The sequence below is a fragment of the Haliaeetus albicilla genome, chromosome 5 (genome assembly GCF_947461875.1).
Source record: "Haliaeetus albicilla chromosome 5, bHalAlb1.1, whole genome shotgun sequence".
In the NCBI taxonomy this organism is placed as follows: Eukaryota; Metazoa; Chordata; class Aves; order Accipitriformes; family Accipitridae; genus Haliaeetus; species Haliaeetus albicilla.
The window spans coordinates 36,461,401-36,467,400 of NC_091487.1; positions in this window are offsets into that span (position 1 = coordinate 36,461,401).

A 6,000-nucleotide genomic window follows, 5' to 3' on the forward strand; every position below is an offset into this window, starting at 1 on the left:
TTAACTTGGCAAGGTTTAAAGCTACTTTGAAAATTGTTCAGCGTCTGAGGAATGTTAATAGCAGAACAGCTGTTTTCAAGAATCTCACACTTTGTGTTTCTTGTATTAAGAATTTTACTAATTCCTCCCTCATTGTTTGTTCTCATATGACATAAGATATAAACAGATCTATCAACCTCAAAAATGTGTTTTTCTTGCAAAGGGAGTAATTTCTTATAAGAAAAAACAGTATTTAGTTAAAATGTCTAAAAAAGTTTTGTTTTGTTTTCTGCATAAGGGTCTAATTTGGTTTCTTGAGTTTCTATTAACACATGCTTTGAGCAGGGGTTTGGACCAGATGACCTCCAAGGTCTATTCTAACCTAAACTATTTCATAAGTGTATTCAGTTGTTGAAGTAAAAGTTAGTTTAGACTCTTTTCTGCTCAGTACAGCACAGGCTATGAAGGAACCAATGTCAGCAGCTGAATTGCACTAGCCCTGACTTAGTTTTTCAGTCAAGTTCTAACTTGCTGCACACAGGAGTGGTTTATAAATCATGTGTCTCAGCACTTCTAACTCCATGCTTCCAACATGAGTCCGTCTCATACTAGTGAAGTGCTTCTTTCACCAGAGCAAGACACTACTCTAGCCTAGATAAATGCCCTTCACTCTAAGGAAAAAAGAATTGAAACATTTCATTAGCTTTTGTCTTTGGAAACAAGATTAATCTGGAGTTTCAAGCCCAGGGTGGCACTTTGTGTCATAAGTGAGAAGATAAAGTCTGATATTTTGCCACTCAAATGGGTTATGATGTAAGCAATATATAAATCAGAAGGAAAGCCTACCAGTTTTCCAGTGAGTTATAAAGTTTGGTTTTCCAATTCTAGAAGGTCATGAGAGCCTAACACTGGAAACCACAGCATTCATTTACATTGACCACTAAAATACAGCATTTAAAATATAAAACCAGTTCCAGTAATAACCATTCACACATTAGTAAATGTCAAAATCATATTTGTAATGCAGCACTGCTGAGTATGTGCATTATGACAATATTTAGTTACAGGACTGCACAGTACTATTTCCACCAGACTCCTGCCTTCAAGTTCCCTTCATGGTCCTTTGGCGTTCAATCTCCAGTCCAAAAAATTAGACTTCCCCAGGACTCAGCACCAGTCCAGTCACCCCACAGCCCTATTTTCCTATATCCCAGTTCCTGTGATCTCCATTTCCCTCCTTACAGACAGATGCTTTGAGTCTCAGCCTTGTCCACCAAGCTCCTCATCCTAAACACACTCCTCCTGCAATCACCTCTGGTCATCTTTGCAGTGGAAACAGAAAGCTTTGTCCTTTACACTGCCTGAGCAAGGAGACTGGGCAGGGAGAGTGCTGTGGTCTCACTGCATGCACTTTTGCTACCAGTCCCTGACTTGATCTACTGCAAAAAAAGCCCAGCTCTACAAGCTGATACCTTGATCAGTACACATAGGAGTCTTTCAGAGCTGTGACTTCAGAAGCCTAGCAATCCTCTACTCAGCATTTGCAGATTGGGTTATTTTCTTTTTTTTTTTTAATTTTTGTTTTCTCTTGAAAGATTCTTAATTTATTCAAGATGCAGTTCCATGTCAATAACAAAGAGCACAGGCCGGACACCTCAGTCACCCCCGCCAAATTTTATGTTTCTGTTTCAAATCATTAAAATTTCACACAAAAGAGGTAACCAGAATATTTTGATATGGACAGAATGATGTATTTTCCCCTAATTTTGTTCTTGGAAATAGTCATTTTGACTGAACTTTTCCAGAAAGATTCAGCCTCAGGCAGATACCCAGTATGCAAAATTTCAGGCCAAATAGTTAAAGTTTGGCAAAGTTATAAGCAACAGAAAAATGATTTTGTAATGGAACTTCTGGGCAATTTTAATAGATGGTGCCACCAGTCCAATCTACAACGCATACAAAAGGTACTTAAAATTTTATGGCTTTTCTGGAAATCGCTATTTTTTCATCCCCTAGAAATAGCTTGGTACAAATTTTCTGGATTTGCTGTGTTTGTGAATACTCCAAGTGACTGCTGAACACAACTGAACACATCATTGGAAGCGTGAGTTTCATCAAGGAAGAAGGACAAGAATGTCTTACAGGAATGAGCAGGTGAGGGGCTGGACATGTGCAAATACACATATTCGTAAGACTGTCCACATCCTTTGCACTGTGACAAACATTTCCATAAAAGAAATTACTTTTGATGCAATTCCAGAAGCAGTAAAGGTTTTAAAATTACTGCCAGAGACAGCTGGACTAGCGATAGCACTGAACATTACTTGTATTCATACAAAGATACAAGTGTGACATTTCCTACTACTTCAAGATATATTTGTATAAATAGCATTTTAATATTATCAACATTAGTTCTGAAATGACAATTTTTATACATACATACTTGCATATACACATACACACACTAAACAGAGCCTTTATACTCATGTATCATTTTGCATGGCAAATTCAAGAATACATTTTTATAAGATCACTCTTTCAGCTCTTCAAAAAGCAGAGTTTATTCAGGCTTAATGTAACCCTTTTTCCTTATGATGTTGTTGAAATGGAATTTACTTGGTTAACTTGTTACATTAGTGCTTAATTCAGTATGAACAATAGTCCTTGTACATATTTTCAGCACTTGTCAGCAAACTGATTGAGTAATACTTCAACTTTCAGAGACTTTCAGACATCTTTACATTGTGCAATATAAAGTCAATGCAGAAAAGCTAACTCAAATAATTTTTAATTTGTGGAAAAGGGAATCCATGGTTTGTGACCAAAGGCAATGGTCGCATAATGATTATTTCCCTTGTGAACTTCTACTTTGATCAGGATGAGCAAGCTATACTGATGAGACGATTGTTTTCTCACCCTGTCCAGAAACTTCTTGTCTTCTCTCCATGGCATCAGGTCTGCTGATGCCACAATCCCCTGCCCAACAGCAACTCAACTGAGAAATTCGGTTTGGTTTGCACAGGTCACGTGGCCCCGAGACAAAGAAAGCTTTCAATTACTGAGCGCATGTAGTGTCAGTTTGGCTAATTTTATTCAGTGTGTCCACTAGTAGCTCCTGAAGCTAGCTAGTAACAAATAGAAAGTTATTTTATGCATTATTTTCTACACTTAAAAATAGTTAAAATTATTAAGTGGCTAAAGTTTATCAGAATCTACAGAGAAGGAGTTCAAGTGTTTCAAAACGTTAGTTGTTAAATAACAGAATGAAATAGGCAGCAGAAGCCATGCTCTGGGCATGGTTTTGTCCTGTTTCCAAGCCTGTGAACAACTAAACCACTTCAGTTTCCATTCTCACATCTCCTCTCCTCTTGTAGAGCAACTTTAACCCATTGTCTGCTCATGCCTCCCAGCTGGAAACCATTTTCACGGCCTCAAGAGACAGAGCAATGCTTGAGGAATGCCCAGCAGCAGTGCATCTACCCACACTGGCAGCACCTCACCAAGATTGCCACTGCCAAGGCTTGAGTCGACGCTGTACCATTTAGAAAAGAAACAGATCTTTAACCTGGCAGCGCCACTAGGAATCAGCTTGTGTTTGTTAAAAATATTAGGAGTTTGGTCATTTACTCCACAGAAGCAACATGCCATAAACTTTTTAAGCTGAAGGAAAATGCTGAGGTACCCATACGAGGTCAAAGAGGATCAGAAAAAAAGCAATATGCTCAGAAGTTAAACTGCCTTGTTCATGGACAAAACAATGAAAAGCGGTCTCATGAACATTGCTCAGGGAACATTTTGCCATCTACTCTTGCAGCAGATGAGAAACATGGTCTAGACAAAAGACCAGAAGCTGATGTAGATGAAGAAGGATTAACAAGGCATGATCTTACTTACTTACCACCCTCTCGTAAGACCCAGTTTGTTGGCATAAATACATAAGCAAGAGTGAATGGTATTGCATGTTGATAGAGAGGTACTGGTGGCTCTCTCACACCACACATGCATGCAACAACCTTCCAGCAGAGAGCAGTGCATGTACTGAAAGAACATCGTAACAGCGTGGGAGACAGCTACAGCTGGGTCAAGCTCCCATTCTACTTTGTTCTGTAAATCAACAGGTTTAGTCCTGCAGAGGGCACAAAACTAGGCCCTCAAAAGAATTACAGGACTAAACATTACCTGCTCTTTCGGAGAAGATGAACCTTCACACTGACAGTTTTGTAATCCTGTAGATGATTTGATGCACTAAGATTCACTGTCACAAAAGCTTTACTCCACTTTCAAGAAGACTAAAAAACTTAAGTGCCTAGATTATTATTGAAAATGGGAATTAGAGTATAATATATATTTATAATACATATATATATAATTATTACATCTCTATATATTAGAGACGTAAAGCGGTGTCACATTTGAGATATCCAGATTACCTCCAAGCACCCTGCACAGTGCAATGCTAGCTCCCGCCCTCAAAGCATGGCAGCTTTGTGGTCATACAGACTCTAATTCTTGGTCTAGCGAATTCTGCCTAGGCCAGGGAATCTGAGCAGTAGTATATTATGTCATGATGAAATCTGCTCTTTAGTACCCTTGTAAAACTGCTTTTCTATTAAAAGAAACAAAACTGTTCTCTCACCATTAATTTAATGATGAATGAATTTGCAAAAGTTACATTAAAAAAATAATAGAAACTGATTTTGTCAAGGTAATCCAGAATTTATAAAAACCAATGAGGACAGTACAAGGCAAGGAAAGTCCAGTTAGGAAGGGGATCAGGAGTTAAATGAGTGAGCTTTAAAGGCTCTTCCATGCAAGGAGAAGAATACTGTCATATTGAAAGAGTATGTCTTGGCTTGGAGTAAGTAAAACTGCATTTCCAAAAAAGCAGTAGCTGCATCTGTGACCTGGAAGCCTAGTTATTTTGGGAGTAGAATATTTTAAGTTTTCAGTTTATTGCCAATAGCTTTGTGATGTCAGTTCTTCTGTGAACTGTTAGATGCACATCTTGCACACAAATTTCCCACTGACTGGCATTCTTGTAGGCATTTTCAGTAAAGTGGCTCGGTATTGAAGTCCACTTCTGTGCCTTGTGAGAGTTGCTAGTTATAACCTTCTTTTTTGTGTAGATTTCAAAAGCTAATCTACATCCAGGGCTATACACCCAATATCAGAGGGTGGCTATGGTAATTATTGAGGGGGCACAGAAACAGAAACAGAAAAAAGGAGCAGTTTCCAAAGACTATCATCAAACAGAAATATTCCTCTTCTCTAGAAACAGGTTACTATGCAGGAACACATCCTCTGAGTCATCAGTAGAAGAAAGCTAACTGTCTTCTGCCTTGTCTACTAAAAAGATTATTCCTCAATCACTTCTCTTTTGTAGTATCTAAAATTAGCATCCATCTTATTTAACATAGATAGCCCTCTTGGGAGCAAGGAAAGTTTACTCATTAATGGTGTGCTTTCTGAAAAATTGATTTCATTGTCACAATCAGTGAGAGCCTAATGAAAGAGCTGTTTGTATTGGAGCTAACTTTTAATCTCTGCAGAAGTCTGTAAAAGCAAAGTCCCTGAACCACCATGAACTCTTGGCAGTTGTGTGTTCTTTTGAAAGTGCTGAACATGATGAACTTAGCCTCATGGTTCAGTTTGCTAATATTTGCATAAGGAATGAAAAATGAATCTACATCTGAATATAGTGAGTGCCTTTCTGAGAATCTGAGAAGGAGAACATACAGTGAGGAAAAAGAAACTCGCAGTTGGGTTTTCTGCTTTGGATTGGTGTAATGGAAAATGTTATTCCCCAGTCACCTTCTTGACTCCTATTTATTACACAATGTCCTCTTGCTTTCCAGTTCAGCTCATGCAGGCTTTCATGTTTCTGCTGAACAATTTCTTAGATACTGTAGGCCAAAAAATTAGATCTGCTTTTTTTAACATGTAGCCAAGTTTAGGCCAGACATTCAGCTGGATAAAACCACAAACTCTCAGAAGAGTCAGTATCCCAGAAATTGCACTTCC